Source organism: Talpa occidentalis, unplaced genomic scaffold, assembly GCF_014898055.3.
Source record: "Talpa occidentalis isolate TD23 unplaced genomic scaffold, MPIMG_talOcc4v2.1 talOcc4.4, whole genome shotgun sequence".
Classification (NCBI taxonomy): domain Eukaryota; kingdom Metazoa; phylum Chordata; class Mammalia; order Eulipotyphla; family Talpidae; genus Talpa; species Talpa occidentalis.
In genome coordinates, this window is record NW_023604295.1 from 85,766,874 (window position 1) to 85,786,997 (window position 20,124).

Sequence of the window (20,124 nt, forward strand, 5' to 3'; positions counted from 1 at the left end):
CCCCTAAACTTGCTTGCCCTTGCTGCTCCCACACATCACTATAGCATGGGCAAGCAACATCTATTTATCAGAACAATTATGGGAAAGTTTACCTAACAAAAAGGTAGTGATTCTTTATAGTCCTAAGTCTTGTTCCAGCTCAGTCCTCTCAGGAACCAGGCTTGAGAAGTTCATTTTCCTAACCTGTTTTAACAATTTACTAAAAAGCTGAACATTTGTATTTTTTTAGAATTTTAAGTAATATCCACACCACTGGATCAAGTTACATTGCCACCAACATAGTATGAGGGTACCTTCTTCTCTACAGCCTCACCAACACTTATTTCCAGCATTTTTGATATGCGCCATTCTCACAGGGGTGAGATAATATCTCATTATGATTTTAATTTTGAATTCCCTCGTAAAAGTGATACTGAACTTTGTTTTTTTTCATGTGCCTATTGGCCCATCTGTATATCTTTCTTGGAAAGTAAGTATTTAGGTCTTTTCCCCATTTTTTAAATTGGGTTGTTTATGTTTTTCAGTTGTATGAGTTCTTTATATATTTTAGAAATTAACTAGTCCTTGTGGGACTAGTGATGTGTATATAACTTCTCCCAGTCTTCTTGCTGAATAAAGAAGATGTGATATATACTCACTGGAATAATACCCTGCTATTTAAAAATACGGTATTGTGCCTTTTGCACAATATGGATGGAAGTTGAGGTTGAATGGGTCAGTGAAGTCAGAAAGTGAAAGACAACTACTGGATGAAATAAAAGTACCTAAAGAAATCAAACTGGCAAAACACAACAAAAATAACTTTTAGATTCTATGACAAACTATGGTGGTTACCAGAGGGGAGCAGGTGACAGAGAGGGGTTAGAAAGGGTTGATGTGATAGTTTAGTTTTGATGGTGGGTGAGCACCAACTGATCATTTCAAGCTATGAAATATATACACCCCAAATTAAAGAGATTATTAAACAAATGGTAAATGAATAAACGTTCAGTTTTGAATAACAAAAGTTGAGCAGTTAGAAAGATGAGTAAACAAACACATCTTATAAAACAGTGTATATCCTCTAAGTTACCTGTCCTAATTGAAAAATTGTATAGGTAAGGGGCTAAGAAACCTACAAAAGGAGCTCAAAAGTATAAAGATACAAATAGTTAGATATTTTATAACCCTGAAATAATATTTAAAAATATTTACAGTCCTTGTTTTCAGATTAATTCCATCAACTCTCTTATCTTTACCAACAGAATCAGAAAATATAGTGGGGAATGTTTCCTGCTACACCCATACTTTGATAACATACATTCAGTCACTCAATAAACATTTTTAAGAGCCTAGAAGGATGACAGATATTGGGAATGTCAACAAGGACAGCCACTGCCTGTTTTAACTGGGCAATGCACAAGCCACGGTGGAAAAATATTAACACCGCCAAGGTATTAGGGACGCTTTCAGAGACAGTGAGAGTTGAGACAAGCAAGTGTTGAGAGCATATGAAAGGAGAATGAAGATAATAAGAAATAAAACATTTCAGACACTGTCCCCACCTGCTTCCTCAGCATCTTTCCATAAAACCATCCAGAGAAGAGGAAATACATACACTGAAGTTTTGGTTTTGTAACAATTAAAAGTCTCACTTATTATTTGCTAATAATAACATCAACTGAAATTACAGCTTTCTGATTATTAAGATTAAACCCAATCTAATGATATCAACATGAAAAATCTGGGCACTTCAGCTAATTGGGACTAGGTCTTCAACTTATGACTCAACAACAGTGCCTATCCCAAATTTAGGTTTTATAGTCTGTCTACAAAATATAAGTCCTCACTTATCATAAACAATGGATTTTTGGAAACTGTAACTTTTAAGCTAAACAACCTATAAGGAAAGCATGTATTTTAATAAAATCATTTTGTCTGTCAACCAAGATTGGATCTCATCAACCTTATTATGAAACACTGAGTGAAATGATGTTTTTTGACACCTGCTATATGTGATTATGTATAATATGTCGATTCGTTTTATTAACTATTACATCTATCAGCTCTACCAGAAGAGGGAGACATTGTACCAGACATTTGTTTCTCAGTTATAATTCTCAATAGATAAGCACACAACTGCCACTGAACTCCTATGTCTGTCACTTACCTCAAGGGGTTAAATAATAGAACAGCACTGCTTTATAATACACTGACTATTTAGTGTATTGTATTTCTGTCCAAAAACATTTTAATAACATAACCCCTGCCACCTTCCTCCAATACTCTATCTACATCAGTATACTGACATTGGCAGGATTTAATATTTTACACAGAGAAACACAGAAAAGCTTTCCTGACAATATACACTTAACTGACATCTTCAGTTATTTTACTACAAAGACCAAAAACTTCATGGCTTACTGGATTATGCGCTCCTGAGCACAATCAAGACCATCCACATTTTGTTCTGCCTCATCTCCTCTGGCTTTCCTTCACCTGTGTTCATCCCATTCCTCTCACTCAGACTGACTTTCACTCCACTCTATAAAGAGCAAGAACCATATCAAGTACCAACTCCTTCACAGATTCATTTAGAAGTTAACTTCTAAACTCACTTTCTTTAAATATCTCTATATTTCATACAATGACTATGTAGGGGTCTGTACTAAAATCAACTGGATTCTTATCTCAATATATTCTCCATGTCCAGTGGAGTCCTGTCTACAGCCATACCTCCCAATACACACACACACACACACACACACAATTATAAGTCATTTGCCATTTAAAGTCTTTTAAAAACTTAAAAAAAATAAAAAATATATTTTAATCCAGTTAAGAAAGTCCTGTTTTAAAGAAAAACTTACTGATATGGTCCTACATAAATGGGACTTCAGGGGCTGATTACACAAAAGTATAACAAATCCATGAAAAATGAGTAAGATATACCTATACAGGGTTAACTTGAATAAATCACCAAGACATCAAGTGTGGGGAAAAAAACAAAGTACATTTGTGTCCCTTTTCTGTCCAATGAAGCAAACAGGGAAAATCTGGGATACAGAAACAACAATAAATTTGTTTTTTATTTTAAAAAAAGATTTTGGGTAAAGAACAAAACAGAACATTTATAAACCAAGAAATAAGAAGGCCAGCTTTTAAGTGTAGGTGATGACAGGCTAGATGGAAAATGACTGGAAACAACAACAGACATACTTAGGGATTATGTGTGCTAAACTCACTCTATTTGTAATATGAATACACAAGGGATGTTTATATATAACCAGCCTTATTACGGACAAAGCAGGGTTTTGCCTCGAAAAAAGCACTGGAGAAAGGATATCTGTCTGTAAGTATATCGGGTGCACTGGTGGTAGCAGTCTTGTCAAGGTTTGGGGAAGGGTACTAAGATTATTAAGGATGCAGCTCCACAGGACTGCAATCTTAGGGTCCCAGGAAAGGAAATGAGAAGGGGCTGAGGGAACATGAAACTACTTAGCATAATTAAAACATCACAGACAAAAGGAATTCAAAACATTTTATTTTTATCATTTTTGTGATGGTAAGTGTAAGGGTAGAAATGGACACGGTGCAGGTTTTCTGATCCAGCAGACCGGGTAAAGGAGGAGTCAGAGTCCTCAGTGGCTTTTTGCATGCTTTTATTGGGGTTTAGCCAGTACACAGCAGGCAGGGATACTGGGGGGCCAGGAGGCTGGCAGGCCTCCCAGCCGGTCTTCACTCTATCTGGGCTCTCCGGCGTTCTCTGCTTCTCTCTCGGCTTCTGCTGCTTCTCTCCTTCTACTGGCGTCCCCGGGAGGCCACCCTTAAAAAGCACAGTCTTAGCGCAGGTGTACCCACTTCAGGTGCCCGCCTTCAGGCATGCATTCAGGATCACAGGGTTCCCTCATCTATCCTGATAGTGGGAGAGCAGAAAAGCCTGATACCTTTTACCTTACCCTACAGTAAGACCCATGAAACTAATATGCCCTCTATTTTACCACCATGATCATTTATTTTGCATTGAGCCTCGTGGTTAGTGTTGAATAGTCAGTACATGGATTATTAAACATATACAATAACAAAAAACCTCATTTAAAAATAAATAAAAATATGATCAATAAATAGTTTGTCTGGATAAATATTTTGCAAGCATTTAATAAGACACTCATCTCCAGTTCTAATATACAAAAACGTATGCAAGCTAATGTTTGCCTTCACGCAATCCACAAATGCCCAACATAAACCTCACAGAAATACAAATGGCAGCAGGGCCAATTTTAAATCCTGCACTGAAACATGTCTAAGGTAGTCACAAACAGTCCCATGTTTCCATAAGTTACACTCACTGGGGCATTAGGGACCAGTTTCCAAAACCTGGGTGTAAAGGTAAGGAACAGGACACTGGGCAGGTTTTCTGATCCCATGCAGACTGGGTAAAGGAGGAGTCAGAGTCCTCAGTGGTTTTTTGCAGGTCTTTTATTGGGGTTCACCAGGCATATGGCAGGCAGGGGTGCTGGCTGGGGGGCTGGGAGGCTGGCAGGCCTCCCAGCCACCAGCAAGTCTTCACTCTATCTGGGCTCTCTGGCGTTCGTTCTGCTGGTTCTCAGCTTCTCTTTCGGCTTCTGCTGCTGCTGGCGTCCCCATGACGCCGCCCTTAAAAAGCACAGTCTTAGCTCAGCTGAATCCCATCTGCCTATGCCCACACCCTATTCCAGGTGCCCGCCATCAGGCATGCATTCAGGACAAGGATCCATCATCTATCCTGATGGCGGGAGGGCAGAAAAGCCTGACATTTTCTTTACCCTACACTGGGCAACAGGGTAGGGTGCAAAATAAAGGAGGGATCCACTCCCAAGATGTCTACTGTGAAGTAGAGGCAGCAACAGTGAATAGCGTAAGAGCAGATTCACACCATTCACTGACATCTGGTGGGAAAAAAACTGGTGAGAAAAGATAGGCTGAGATATAAAAACTAAGAACCCAGGAGAAGTTAGACCTAACTGTTTTTGTTACATAAGCCTTTTAGTATTTTTCCTTCCTCTCAGGGTTCATCTCACCTGTGGCTGCTCTAGATTTACATCCTCTAAGTAGCTCTACAAATTACCCATCTCACTAACCACCCTATTAAGAGGTGGTTATCAAAATTTTGCTCTCAGGGCACAGGTTTACATTGTTGTCCAAACTTACGACAGTGACTGATCAGGCACCCGAGCAGATGGAGTTGAACAAATAGAACATGTTGAGAATGAATCAGCTGATTGTCTGGTAGCAAGAACGAATTGATAGACTGGAGTGGAAAACCCAAACTCGGAATCTGAAAACTAGCTCCAAAGTCCAGGACAGCCATCTCCTCCCTTGGGCAACTTAAATTTGCTGAGTATTTGTTTTCTCTGTAAAATAGGAACAGTTACTGCTCTGTAAGTTCCTATGTGTACTAGCAGTGAAAATACCTAATAACAATGAAAGTGTTCCTCAGTCTAGTGTATTAACTATCACGTCTGGGTTTTGATCAAATCCTTGGAGATGAATTTTCATTCTAAATGCCTTGGTTGTCTCTTCCTTGCCCTACCAAGTATCAAACAGAGATCACAAACTATTTTGCAAGTGCTACTGCGTACAGTGCAGAGTCAGGTTTTATTTAGGCCCACAAGACCTTAAGCCTACACAAATTTGAAAAGTATTTTATTTATTACATCATCCTTCATTTTGTACAATGTATGATTTTCCTGTGAAATTCCCGCCACCAATTTACCCGTGCAAATCACCTTGTCCCATGTGTTCAAAGTATTTGATTTAGAAGAAAACATGTAAAACCGGGACATATGTAAATGTGTAGTAAAGAGCCAAGCTCCAAAAAGATGCAAACCCTCATGGGAGGAGCTGTGAGACAGTATGTCTCTCTGTCTCAGTTTCCTCAATGATTAGAAAAGTACCTATACTTCTCAGGGACAGTAATGGAATCCACCTAGCTTTGGGGTTGCTGTGGGAACTCAATGAATAAAAATACAAAATGTCTACAGCAATACAGACAGGCCAGAACACAAGGTTCTAAATATGCTGACTCAACCACAGATGAAGTAACAGTAGACCTAGGCAAGCTCTAGCTAGTGGGAGCTGACCCCTGGGGTGAACCATGCATTGTCTGAAATTTCTTGATCCCCAAGGATCACTTATTTGTACCTCTCTTATTTGTCTTCAGGTGACCATGTGTAGTGCTAGTCCTTTGGCTTTGAACTTGATAACTCTTCAAGTTATACTCAGTAACAGGTGTGTGGTGCACCCTCATAGAAAAGGCAGGAAGCACAAGAGAGCAGCAGGACAATTAATGGATCCTTCTAACTATCAGAATAAACAGCGTCTCCTACTATAAATCTAAGAAGTTCTGAGTGCTGCAGCTTAGAGAATGTTTGTGCCAAATCATCCATTTAATCAACACAATGTTTATATCTGAGTAACTCCTCAATGTGCCCTGGATCATCCTTAGTCTCTCTGCCTATGCATTTGCATCCCAGTTATCACTACGGCTGAAGCTAACACATCTCTGTAAGCCTATTTGTGTTCTTAGCCTCACTGGTCAAAGAGGCAGCAAGGATTAACCATATGGGCCCTGCAGAGGTCTAAAGAAGGGCTGCTTCAGGCTGAGTCAAGCTGTGAACTACCTTGACCAGCTCTGAGAACCTTGGGCCTATGCTGAATCTATTAAGGATCAAAAGTGACTATCAGATTTGTATGTAAGACACAAATATAAGGGACCTCCCCGGTGGCGCAGCGGTTGAGCTCTGGGCTGAGAAGCTGCCTGCAGCCTCTGCAGCGCCAGTTCGATCCCTGGCTGCCGGGCGAGAGTCCCACATAGTGCGCAGACCTCTCCTGCCGTGCCCGCTGCTCCCCTCAGCAGTGTATTTAGTCAGTCTGCCTGTTCTGTTCCCCACTCTGGCTCTGGTGAGTTCTCTCACCCTCCCACACTTCTGACTGTACCCAGTGCTTATATAAATAAATAAATAAATAAATAAATCTTAAAAAAAAAAAGACACAAATATAAGAAAATGTCTTCAAGAGGGAGGGATTGGGTCTGATTTAGTCACCACGTCAACTATCTCCATCGTTTGGAACACTGCTTTCAACATAGCAGGTACAGCAAGTAAAGTATGTGAAATAGTGACAGGCATATCATAAGCACCTAAGTTGATCCTATCAATTACTGTATCAATAACTGCAAAGATGTATGAAGTTTTATTAATCAAAGTAAACCTAATTTTAGTAATGGAATGAATGAACAGACCTGAAGTGCATGAGCCTTATAAAGAGCTTTTCAGGGCATGGTTTCCTTTTATTATTTGGTTCTGCATTGCACACTTTAATGAGGCCTTTCTAGCCAAATTCTGAGTACTTCCCCAAACCTAACTGCACACTATTATTCAATGACTATTAGTCAATGATACAGGAGCACTCTGAAGGACATTACAAATTATATTACAGAGCTTGAAAGGAACTAAAAATATGAAGAGGTCCAGCTTTTCACTTTCAAAACAGTGACACAAGTGGCACAACCTCAGTGAAATATGAACGCATGATGTGTTTATTTGAAGTTCTACTCATGCTCTATTTGTCAGTAATGCTCAAATATGGAAAAATTAATGTGTGGAGAAAAAAACACAGCAGCATCTCTTATCTAACAGATTTGGTTATTCATGTCAAAATACTTTACTCAGATATTAATTCTGCATTTCTAGGCAACTGACACCCATCTGCAGGCACCTTACACTGTGGCAGCTGACCATTTCTAATACAACTGTGTCTTACCTACTTCAGTTTCCACCGTCAGTTCTTCACATGTTGAATTTGCCAACAGAAAAAGTACACTCAATTTAGGTTTTTGCCTGAAGGTTAATTTGCAAAATGATGAGGAAATGGGGGGTGGGGGGTGTGGAGGAAGTAACAGAAAACTTCAAGAACAGATGAAAATACTAAAAGCTAAGTTTTGGTGTTTTTTTCCCCCCCAGATCACTGAAGGAAAGGAATTTGCACAGAGGCCAGTCTGACACCCACAGAGATCTAATCATCTCTCCCTTCTTGTTTCCATTTCCCAGCTCTAAGTTCTAACTGACCAACGCAGCAGAGATAGTCAACCCACTATATCTTGTGGTTTGTCAAGTTCCTGATTTTCATCTGTTCTTTAAGACAAACACGAACTCTATGTGTAACAGTCTTAGTTTGGACGCTACACTGAGACATACTCTGAACTGAGAGGTGTCTGACTCACAGAGGAGAAGCTGGAGGCAGGTAAGGAAACAGCTTTTCTATGAAAGAAGTGCATGGTGGTATATGAGAATGGAAAAGGAGGTAGCAAGGTGGGCAGTAACCATGCTGAGTGACATGGGACTGTTACCATTCTCAGTAAATTATTTTCTGTTTGAGAATTATAGTTGATGGTATGATATTTGTTCATTCTGATTTTGGGATCCAAATCCAAAATTTTATTATTCATAATAATTGTGGATTTCTAACTGTCTAACAAAATGTTACTATGATAAAGAGATATTAAATAAAGTGCTTAAAAAGTACTCACCAGGACAAATATTTCAATACCTTATAATGTGTAACAAAATTGCCTCTAAAAACTACTAAATTATACAGTAATACTTACAAGTTAGTATGAATGTTTTTGTTAGCAATTACATGAATGCTAACAAATATTTGAATGTATATAGGTAAAATATTTGAATGTATATATTTGAGATATTTGAATGTATATATTTGAATATATTTGAATGTATATAGGTAAAATATTTTATCTTTGTTGCTAGTGGGAAAAGTTAATCCTAATAACATCTAATAAGATATTTAACTTGCTTTTAGAAAAAAATTATAAGCTGCAAAAATAATCTCAAAAAAATTTTTAAAAATATAGTTCATGTAGTCTGTAACTAATCAGCAAAATTATTGTAAATAATTTACATAGCATACATTTAAATTACACAAAGGAAATTAGTATAGATCTATATTGTCAGCATATTCAACCACTCTCATGAAATCTATCTAGTCTCATTTTTTAAGTAGGAATAACTAATCTTATGGAGAAAACAAATATTACATTGGTTAAAAAATACATTGTAGTTTACATAGTCATCTTCTTAAGATAGACTTGAAAACACTAAAAAACCTAGCTCTCACAGATAAGTCAAAGAGAAAACACAGCATACTATAAAAAGCAAAGCAAAATACTTTGATTTTCAAATATACTAATAAATTTTAGACTTCAATTAAATCTTTAAGTACACATACACACAATTTATACACTTGTAATATTAAATGTAAAATATAAGTTGCCAAATCTGCTACAGCTTAAAGTTAGGAATGAGGGGAAACCAGGAACCTCAAAGTGTGAAAACCAAGTATGGGGAAGCAGGCAATGTGGGAAGGAACTATCATAGGCTGAGGCGCTATGGTGCTCATTTTGCTTTAAGGAAAAAGGTACAGCGGGTGTAACTATGATGACCAAAACCATTGAGCTGGTATTGTTGCTAGTCAGAGTCTCCTGAGCACACAGAAGCCACTAGTATTCCATTCATGGAGTTTCAATCAGCCCATCTGGAACACAGCCACACCATCTCCCTACCTGTCACCAACTAGCATTCCCTTCTGTCCCCTTCAACCACTGTCATACTCCATCAAGTACTTACAGATTAGTATCTATGATTCTCTGGTTATAAGAAATGTTTAATATTACCCACATTATTGAGCAAGAGTGTTACACTACAAACAGTTATAATTATCCCTAACATCTTTTAGACAGACTACAACTGTGGGAAGGAGGCAGGAGCAGAAAAATAAAGAACTGCAGGTGAAAGAAAACACATTAAAATAGCTAATGGGTACATTAGACAGCAAGGTATTAAGTAACCACCCCTGAAGAGGACAGGCTGCTGAACTCTCTGTGCACCATTCCCTTACTGTTATCTAGTGGTGATATTAGTCTACGACTGCTATAAGATTAAGTCACATAAACATTTTCAAAGTCTTTAACAGTGTTAGAGAAAATGTTCAGCAAATGTTTACTGATATTATTATTGTTTTCACTATTTTTATAAAGCATTTAATCAAAGCAGCTATATACGTAACTGCATATCAGGCCATTGAAAACCATAATTCAAACATTCCAGTATCTTCGCAGACCAAAACAGGTAAGACACTAAAATTAAAATGTCCCTAATATCTGATTCAAAAATTAGATTGGGGGTTAGGGATTTTCATTTCTAGAAATTCCCAAATGCCACTGATGCTGCTGGTCTGTGGGTGCAACTAGTGATCTACAGGACAATCCCACATTCACATCTGCCTTGCTAATAAAATTACAAGTTCCGTATTATTTAAGTCAAGTCAGTTAATGAGGGAAAAATAATAAATGTTTAAAAAACAAAATCACAATGTTTTTTTTTTTTTTGTAGAAAGGATGGGAGAGAGGGAGGCAGGGAAGAAACAAATTCAAGATATTTCCCATTAGACATATTTTTAAGTCACTGCTGAATAAAGGAAACCATTGCCCAAGTCAATGTTTACTTTATGAAATGCAGCCAGAGTGAATTTAGGTGTTGAGGTTCCCCTAAACCTGTGTTTCTATATTAAGAAACCAGAAGTCAGGTTTATTTTCCATTTGCTTTCAGCATTTTCTTGTAGGTCAGGTTGGTAGCAGGTGAGCTATCTCAGCCTCACAGCATGAGCAGTCCTGAAATACCAAGAACACCAATGCAGAGACACAGGTTGAAGTCAGCAAAAGCTTATTCTGCCATCTTTCTCTTGGGTACCCTCCCTTGCAGAAGACTGCCCAGTAGCAGAGGATGGACGATAATGAACACTTCTTTCAAATGAAAATTACATCATCAGCAGTAAGGTGCCAACTCTGGTTAAGTAGAACAACAGTGTTCAGACCACTGGGTAACCTCCTGACAAGATGCATCAACATCACCAACAAAGTTATTAGATATGCAATACTTTTACCTGTGATCTACTGAGTGTGAAATTTTGGAATAGAGCCCAAAAAATCTGTTTTAACCATCCTTCTAGGTGATTTTGCTACACATTCAATTGTGAACTCCACTGAATAAAGCAACCTTATGTCCTGGAATACCCCTAATTCTCACCTGCTGTGCAGGCATAATTGTAAATAGTGCTGCCTTTTTACCTCGGGACAATTCAGATTGGGCAATATAAATAGGTTTCATTCATCCTATTTACTGTTTGTGATTTCAAATCTGCTTTGAGTCTGGGTGTTATAATCTGGTATTGAACTTACGGCCTCCCCGAATGCTCAAAGATGCATTGCCTTATAAGGGTCTACGGAGCATAGCTAGAGAAACTAATTTCAATACAGGGATCCTAATCTTTATGATACAGTATCTACCAACAAATTCTATAAAACCTAGTTTAAAATCACAGTTTCCTGAATAGCAGTGTGGAATCAAATCTCTTCTATCAGATCTTTCACATTCTCCTTGCTACATCTTCTGGTTCCTCTGCAAGATCTTTTTTGATTAGCACTCTAGGAAAGTACAATCCTAGTAGGTAACTTACTAATTTTATTTTCATAGTAATAATGTGGCTATATTAATTCACAGAAAAAACAAGCTTCTCAACCCTCCTTTTCTTTCAAAGGCAAAGTGAAATATTGGTCATATGCTTTTGGAGCTAATTTTCAATTCCTTTGAAATCTTTGTCTTTGGCCTAAATTAAATAGGTGGCTTTTTATTCTTCACTGAAGTTTCCCATCTGTCGCTTCTAAAAAGCATCAAAGGACCTGGATATCATGTTTACGCTTTTCATCTTTCAAATAGGAAAATATTCAGCAGAGGGTGGTGGCTTCTATTCAATTATATTACATCTGATCTTGTAGATTAGAGCTCAAAGGAAAAAGGAAAAAGATCAACTGTTTGGTTGCAAAGGCTTGGTCCAAAGGAGACTATACACTTCAGTACAGTCACTTGGAAAAAGAATTTTATTTTCAGTCTTACAGGATCACACACTTATTTTCATCTTATCACTGGACTCTAGGAATGATTTAACATCAAAAAGATTTTAAATGTGTCAACTTTCCTTTTCTAATAAGAAAGACTCTGAGATAGAAAGCAGTACTCTAACCTGTTACTTGGAACATTCTTCACAATGAGTCCAGCACTGAGTTAAAAAGTTAGTTAGTGATCTCAAAGGAGGCTTCATCTAAGGTACACTGCCACCCTCTACAGAGGATGAATGAAATCTCATTCTTACTCCGGAGATAATTCAGTCATTCATTCAATAAATACAAAGCATGTAATCTGGAATAAGACAGTTGGCAAATCTTAAAACTCTACCAGTTATTTAGATATAACCTTTATAAAGTTAATGACTCTAGGACTCATTTTCCTTACTTATCATGGAAATTAAATGAATTAATATACAGAAAGTGCCTAAAGAATGACTGGGTTTACATTAAGAGTACATCCAATGATTTACTGGCATCACTGCTGGCATCATCTTATTTCTCAGTAACACAGTACAAAACTGGTACCTACAAGAACAGTGGAAGCCAAGAAGATATATTCAAATCTCGCTCTGCCTATTTGATGTACTTATCTATAAAATAAGGATCAAATATCTACCAAAGAATAATTATTGTTAAAAGTTATTATGCCCAAAACATAGTTGCCATTCAAAAAATCATAGCCTTTAACATACATACATGTAAAATCCTATAGTATACATTTAATACAGCAAATCTTCATTCCAACAGTTGTCCTCTCAAGCTCCTCTATCAAACCTCCATCCAAAGTATCTTATACAGCATTTGATTGTGAATTCACCATTTTACTTGGGGTAATGGAGAAAAAGTTTATTGGGGCAATGGAGAAAAAGTTATCTCTACCCAGGAAATACTTTCTGAGAATATAAACATTTAACACTTAAGACATAATCTGGGAAAAACTAAGCTAAACTCTACAGTGATAGAGGAATTCAAAAAAAGCAAAAAATGCTGTGTCTTGGAATATCTGGGGGACCAAAGAGACAGAATCAGGCCAAGTCTTGAAAAAGTAAAATGATACTAGGGATGAAAATGATATAGAGTCAGGAAAACCACTTCAACTATTATGCTTATTTGCAAAAATATGTCTTGTCTTGACCCCTTAACCTAACATGTTAGCTATATTTGTAATATTTTCCTCCAATCTCTGACAACATTTGTCAGTTTTCATCCTCAAAACACAAAACCATCTATTACCCAGAAAAACATTGCCGTTTCACCCATCTATTTCTAAGAGCTCCTGTGCGGCACACTCTACCATTTTCCCAAGAGCTTACATCATTTGCACATACTTTAAATATTTTGTCTGTCCAACATCATTTCTGCTCCAAGGGCAAGTTTACATCCTTGACTTTTCCCCCAACTTAATTCAGGTTGTGATACAAACCAAATACAAACAAATAGAAATTTTTAATATAAAGTCAATGAGTTTTGGCACCAAGCAATCATCACCCTAAACATATATGATATGAAAGCTCCTTTCTAATCACAGATACCTGCATTCCTACAGTTTTACCTGCAGAATGGCATTTTTTTCCATGGAAATAGAGAGTACAGTACATACTCCTTGTGAATGCCATTCCACACTATAAGGACATCACAATTTGTTTACTCATTTTAATTTCTTGATGAACAATTGGGTTATTCCCAATTTTGGACTACTATGAATTAAGGTGCTATGAACATTCCAATGAAAATCTTTCATTTCTCTTAGTTAAACTCCTCAGAATGAAATTACTACCTCATAATGTAGCTATATGTTTAACATAATAGGTTTCCAAAGTACAAACACCTCAATCAAAAATATATGAAAATATCAATTGTTTCATTTTCTTGCCAATAGTATTGTCAGGTTGTTTTTATGTTTTGCTTGTTTTGATTATTTTTCTGCCATCTTAACGAGTATGAGATATCTCACTACCAACTGAATTTGCATTTACCTGTTGACTTAAAATGCTAATCATCTTTTCAAATATTCATTAGTAAAACATCTTTCATGAATTGTTTGTTGAAATCATTTGGCTATTTGTAAAAGCTAAGTTGTCTTTTTATTGTAGCGTTATAAGCGTCTCTACTCTCTAACATAGATATCATAAATTTCCTTTTAATCTCAGGCTTGCTTTTCATTTTCTTATGGTAGCTAATGAAAATGGAAGTTTTTTATTTTGCTAAGGTACAATGTGTTAATATTTTATTTTATGTTTAGTGCATTTGTATCTTAAGAAAGTGCTGCTTACCCAAGATTGGAAAGATATTCCTTGCAGCTTCAGTTATATACAGTTATGTCTAAGATCTAAAATTATTTCCTTGAGTTCTCCATTCCATCTAGTCTCCGCAGAGAACAAATGCCCTACAAATATTAATGACTCATTTATAAATTCTCCACAGGTCAGAAGAAATGCATTTGAAAGTGTGTGAATGGTCTATGCTTAATCTTGGTAACATTTGGATTAAAAAAAAAACCTACTAATAGGAATGAGGCCATGAATGAGACCTAATGGAGCAATGTGGCAGTACTGATTTAGAATGAATGTTATGGTCCTACCTTAGGATAAGCTTTTGAATCAAAGAGCGATAATCTAAAGTTTTCATTTCTGTACAAATAGCAAATTAACCCATCACAGAAAACAAAGAACAGTTTGCTTATGAGATTTTCTTCTTTGATTATGTATTACAACAATAATATGTTAATAGTGTAGACTGAATTCTCTTCAATGAATTTAAACTCCATAAAAGATCAGTAATTCACAGCAGTTCCACTGAAAACTGACTCCAAAAGTAGTAATAGATACATAATAACAATACTAATCAGAGAAAAAGTAATAAATATTAAATATATTAACTTTCAAGAGGCACACCTTCCATCATCTAAACAATTCATATTTTATAGGATTTAGAAAACTTTAAAAAAGTTCATACATATATGTGTCTATACACACACACACACACAAACACACACACCCCTTAAGAGGTGTGAACCTATACCTCTGAACCATATACAATGTTGTAAACCAATGTGACTTCAGTAAAAAAAAAAAAAAATGAAATTTAAACAATGCTTTCTAATATTTCTCACTGAAAACATGCCAGCTCAAAACAGAAAATTATTTCCACTATATAGATAAAACACCTTTCCACTATATAGATAAAACACTTACACCAAGAAGGCCTAAGACTGAGAATAATGCAAAATACTCTTTCTTATTTTACTGGGTTTGAAAAAATTAGTAAGTTAACCAGGATCACAGAGGATTCTGTAAGTATTTAGCAATGCAGTTGATAAAACAATCTGCATACCAAAAACTGAAGAGACTATTCTGAAGAGCTATGTTATGACAGCTGTTTTCTTGACAGTACTGAGCCAAAACAAACTCAGGGTTTTCCAAGGTTCATTTCTTGTTATTCTGCCTTAGTGCAACTGCATGCCTTCTGTTCTCCTAGGGAACAGGAACCCTGGATATACTGTAAAATTGTCAACAATGATTTGAGGGAAGATGAGGGACATTAGTGGGAACAGTCTACAAATGGGCATTTGAGAAGATGAGAGAAGACTCAAAAGTTCTTTCATGCTATAAGCCACAGACAAGGAAAAAAAGAAAAATAGAACATGATATGAAAAGATGAGAAATCAATGCATGGTACATCACTTTGAGAAAAATTCTCAAATTGTATGTCTATACTCTAAAAAATAAACTGAAAAACTGGCAATATCTGACTCCTTTAACTTTAAAAAGCTACAAGATCTATTCTTTCCTGTAATCAATATGCAGACTAGTCATAAAAGACAGCATCAGACCTTCCTTGCACAAGTAGCTCCCCTTCCCTTTATTCCTTTATCAGTTCAACAAGTATTTGCTGACACTTCCATTGTGCCAAGAAGCCTTCGAGGAACAAAAGACACAGCAGAAAATGAGACAAACTGGTAGACCTAACAAGCTTCTAATCCTAGGAAACTCAATAAATAAATAACCAACACAGCACAAAGAGTAGCTTCACAGTGCAGAACCACCAAGGAGATGGAGGGCAGGACATAACCAGGAGTGCGCAGTGGTAGGTGATCAGGAAAGAGCAAAATGAACACCTGAGATCAGAGTAGAGATATGAATGATATAATGAGTGATATAAGGAAGATAGAGAGGGAAGATAAGCATGTGCAAAAGTTCCATGATTTGATTTCATTAAGTGGGATGATGAGGAGGAAAGAGGAAGGAAAGAGATGGAGGGAAGGGATTGAGCGTAAAGAAGAGTAGCAAAGAAAAGGCTGAGGAGGAGAACATTAGATGCCTGATGAGGGAACTGGGAAAGAGGTAAAGTTAAAAATCCTAGGCAGAACTAGCCAGATTATAGAGTCCTGTACAGCCATTATCCAAACATGAATGTTATCCTAAGTGTGATGGGGGATCCTCTTTCATGCCCCACCATAGCTGATTTGAGAAAAGGAATGGCAAGATACACTGACATGTTTTCGTGAGGGCAGTTAGGATGTGTTTTGCCTGACTCAAAAGAGGGAACTATAACAAAGATACACTCTCCTAATTGCCCTCATGAAAAAGATTTCAGTTCTTAAATTCATAGGAAGCATGTCCAATAATTATTTAATTTTATGCCAAGGGAGCACATCACATTCATGATACCCTACCAAACAAGTATTTAAAAATAACAGAAACAGTATCAGCGGTTGTACTGAACCAACCTCAAAGCACGACATTCAAAGTTTCGAGGGGAATATAGGAGGTAGTAAGGCAGTAAGAGCATAAGCTATTTATACTGAGGAGGAAAATATGAAACAACCCAAATATCCATTAATAAGAAAATGGTTAAGTCATGATTCTATCCTTTAATGGTATGGTGTGCAACTGAGCAGAGCTTTGAAACCTGATGTGGAAAAGTTGCCTCTATAGATGTAGTAGCAAGAGCTATCAGCCTCTGTTCAGAGCTATCTTTCTGGTATTTAATAATTAACATTTATTGAGGGACTTAGGCACTGCACTAATGCTTTAATGAGCACTATCCCACTGAAACCTTATAACAGTTCTATGGAACAAAAAGATTTACCATTTAACAGATGTATTAATTATTTTAGCCAGAGTCAAATAGCTGATAAATGAGGGAGGAAGGATGTGAATTCAGGTATTCCAAGTCTGCATTCTTAACCTCTACTTTATTCATCTTAGAAATGAGTCCTTATTCACTGAGTGAATTAAATCCATTCACTCTTCTTGGATTCTTTCTTTCAAATATCGTTAAAGAAAGTATTTCCACTTATTGTTCTGGAAAATAATTTTAAGAAAATTTAAATCAATGCTGCAACATGCAACGCTCATGCATACACGTGAAACGTTGATATGACACAAACTGGCCAAAAAAGATCCAAGCACAGGGCAACCCTATAAATGCATGTTATTTAGAAGCTCATGACTGACACTACTTCTGTCAGCCTTCACTATAGAAGCAAATTGTGAACATCACATCTGCACAGTTCCTTCTGGTTACAGCTTTTCACAGATTCTCAGCTCCAAGAATGGAATGTTAACCAGATTAAAATCAAACAGAGAAGCATCATTTTAAGGCAAGCTGAAAGGACACCAATCAGCAGGCATATTTTAAGGAGTTTCACATGTTGCTGATAAAGGAATAGGAGATATTTCAAGATGAGACTGATCACTATATGAGTCCTAAAAGAACAGAGCCTGTGCATACTTCTGAATTGCTGATCTATCTCTGCACCCTTCATCCATGCACAAATATCCTCCTCTTTGTCCATCAACTCCCAAACATCCACATTTGGGCCTCCTCTCCATCACCACCTGATAATAATTCACAGCAATATTCCTTAATATCCCAGAGGACCAGCTCTGTCTTGTTTAAGACAGAGCATATTATATGTCCTGGGCTCAGTACCTATCCTTACCTATTTATGACCCTGGGCAAGATGCTTATCTAATATGTACCTCATTGTTGTCCTTTAACTGGGGTACATTCAGAGTATTTACCTCACGTACTAGTGATCAGGTTTTAAAGAATTAGCATATAGATATTTAGAAATAAAATAGAGGGACTACAGAAAGGAGAGAACAGTATGAATTAACAAAGAGATGTTATGAAAAATTAGAACAGAGAACAAACAGCAGAAAAAGAATGCATTGGGGATAACCTGTAAGTCAGAACACCTTAGACTATTGTTTAGAAGAGTAAAAGTTTCCGTTAAGTGGCAGAAGAAAGAATTCTCCTTAAGAAACACAGAACATCTGTAAAGAGGGACAAAGTTGAGCCCGTCTAAAGGCTCAGTTTAAGGTTTCAGTTCTCAAATTTATGTTCAGTGTACTATTTAGAAGTGTACTGTGCTCACTCCTGCATTCCAGTTTAGTTATAATCAATACCCCTACGTCACTCACGAAAGATTTGGGTAAGCCATTGGTAAATGAAATCTCTTCAAAAGAATTTCTCCTGAGAGGCAATGTATCTCAGATCATAAAGTTTCTCCTCAAATCTAAAAGGTAAGAAGAAAATATATCACAGTTCAAAAGTTGTTCCTATCCCTAAGGAAAAGCAGCTGGTCCTAGCATATCACACAGAGCAACTGTTCTCAAAGAGACTGTGGGAGCAGTCCTCTAGCACACCAACTAATCAAATGCAAACCAAAAAGGTTAAACAAGAAGAACCATGTTGATGATTCTTTTATTTCACATATTAATGTTTCTCTTTCGTTAAGTATATCTAATTTGTGTCACTTCTCTTACCAAGTGTTTCTTTTTGGTAAGTAAATTTACTTGATTTATTACTGATAATAAATATGTGTGTGTGTATGTTTGCGTGGGTGTATTTAATATACGTAAATACATTTATCAGCTAGGAAAATAAGTATCTTCATCAAAAAAAATTAACTGTTTCAAATAAAACAAACATTTCCTATTAAATGAGAAAGCAGGGGCCTCCCTGGTGGTACAAGCGATTAAGCACAGCACTGTGAAGCTATTGGAGCCACTGCAGCACAAGTTCGATCCCCGGCCAGCCATGGCAAAGCAGACCTCTCCTGTCTCACCCGCTGCTCCCCTCAGCAGTGTATTTCAGTCAGTCTGCCTGTATTTCTATACATCCACCTATTCTGCTCCCCACTGTCTCTGGTGAATCCTCTCTCCCCCGCACCTCTGGCCTGTACCCCAGTTCTTATATGCATGGATAAATCAATCTTTAAAAAAAATAAGAAACCACTGTCAAATGCTTTAGTGGCTATATTAACTGTTAACTCCATGGGATTTCTTAGCTCACCATGGGTACCTGCATGCTGGATGACCCAATGGCTCCCTCTGTAGTCTAGGTCTACCTCAGAAATGCCCAAAGTGCATAACTGGTTCTCCAACTAAGTCACAAAAGGAAATCCATAGAATAGATGCCCAAGTACAACATGAATGCAAAGTTACCATACAGTCCAGAGTTCATGGAGATTTTCTCAGTCTTAAGCACTGCAGTCTACAAAGACACCTAACCCAGGAAGTACCTCACATTGTCTCAGAAATGCTGCTATTTTACATGTTCTGATACATAATTTCCAAAGGGAAAAGGACTGTATGCAATCAACAAACTTCTTATTACTGAGGTGGCTCTCCTGCCCGCCTGTAACTATGCAGGTGTTTTCTTTCACATTTTCCCTTAGCAGATATATCGGAGTACTCCAGGAATCAAATGCAAGAGCATATCTCTAATACAGGCCTTTTAAGGGGTGTAGAGAGTGCAATACTATGATCTAAACTTAGAGAAATCAATAGAAATAATGCTAATATTTATTAGCACTCTATGTGCACTGCTTCACCTAATTTACATCGCAACCCCATCAGGGAGATGCCATTAAAACACCAATTCACAGGCAGCCAAGGTGACACTTGGGGAAGAACAGCACAAACACATTTGGTCCAAAGTTCCAACCCATCCCTTCTCTACTTTGCAGTGGCACAGACCTGCCCTATAGAACTCTCAAAGATTACATGCTCATCTGTCTTTGATGTCAGATCTAAAGTGAACAAGGTAGGGGTTAAAAAGAACTACCTCAAAGCTATCGAGATTTAGCAGTCAACAATAGCAAAGAAAGTGAA

The 20,124-nt window shown here is 37.1% G+C and overlaps 2 protein-coding genes across 2 annotated transcripts in view; one reads left to right on the plus strand and one right to left on the minus strand.

The window, feature by feature from the left end:
- The window catches only part of MED12L (mediator complex subunit 12L), a 374,036-nt gene that overhangs the window by 163,183 nt on the left and 190,729 nt on the right, over positions 1–20,124 (minus strand).
- The window catches only part of P2RY14 (purinergic receptor P2Y14), a 70,067-nt gene continuing 58,136 nt past the window's right edge, over positions 8,194–20,124 (plus strand). Inside the window, exon 1 of the mRNA XM_054700735.1 lies at positions 8,194–8,262. The gene's annotated coding sequence lies outside the window, so the exon portion shown is untranslated. The remainder of the gene's footprint in view (positions 8,263–20,124) is intronic.